Source organism: Cricetulus griseus, chromosome 5 (assembly GCF_003668045.3).
Source record: "Cricetulus griseus strain 17A/GY chromosome 5, alternate assembly CriGri-PICRH-1.0, whole genome shotgun sequence".
Taxonomy (NCBI): Eukaryota; Metazoa; Chordata; class Mammalia; order Rodentia; family Cricetidae; genus Cricetulus; species Cricetulus griseus.
In genome coordinates, this window is record NC_048598.1 from 703,921 (window position 1) to 705,150 (window position 1,230).

Consider the following 1,230-nt stretch of genomic DNA (forward strand, 5'->3'; position numbering starts at 1 on the left):
TTGTCATGGACTCTAACCCCCTAGAACTGTAAGCCCCAATAAACTCTTCTTCACTTGGTCACGGTGTCATATCATCACAACAGAAAACTAACCAAGCCAGAAGTTCTTGTAGTCCAGGGGAAATCCTGCTCTGGAGACAGTTTGATCAAAGCCTCAAGAGACACTAAGAAGATTGAGAAAGTCCTGCTGGGTTCCCGATCACCAGGAACTGTCTGATAGTAAGTGGAGGTTGAACCTCCATGTTTTTGGCTATCTGTTCCATAGCCACAGAAACTAGCACTCTTGTCAACTTCTCGTGACATGCATGAGACAACTCATCAGGGGTAGGTGGGAAGCAGCTGCTGAGGAGAGTCAGTGCTCAAGGAAGAACTGCACCTGGTTTGGCACACCCATAGATTTTTCTTGAGGTGATTGACGTCAAAGTTCATGAATAAGTGAAATGTCCCTCACTTCCTCACTGATGGCCTTCTCACTCCTTTCACACCACCTCAGTGTCACCCCCACTTCTGACAGAAATCAAATGTTTCCACTTGGGCTGACAAAGTCAGGTGACAGCACAGGAGACCATGTCTAATATTCATGACCTATTTAGCAATTGGCACAATGTTGTTCTCTAAGTGAAAAGTTTTTTTTTTCTGTTTTTAATCGATTAATTTTTTTTCTGTGACACATATCATTTCTGTAACACTGTCTAGTGTTTCAGCTTTCTTCTGAAATCTGCTGACTCGGGTTTTCTTGGCAGAAACCAGACACACAAAGCAATCTAAGTATGTTTTTCATCCACCCAAAACTATGGTTTGGAGCAAAGAGCTCATTATTTTTATGCCTGTGAAGACCACAGAGATGCAATGTATCCCTCTGGAGAGTAACAAGCCTGTGTGTGTGTGTGTGTGTGTGTGTGTGGTGTTTACATGTGGAAAATCTTGACTAATAATTCATCTGGAAATGCTTCCCCTTGCCTAGCCCTCCTCTGATCAGCTTTTTGAGATCCCTCTAGTCACTTCATTATGTACATTTAATTGGTTCTCTGACAAGATTTGTTCACCCTGAGAACAAGTGGTTTTGGGGAGTGAATATCAACAGGTAGGAACCAGGGAGGAATCTGTCCTTAGCACTGCTTAGATTGGCTGGAATGAAAGGATGATGGCAGGTATGTTTCTTCCCTGGCAGGGCCATAAATCTCTGCCCTGGCTTAACAAAAGACAAGTCCCAAATCTGCTTTTCAAATGT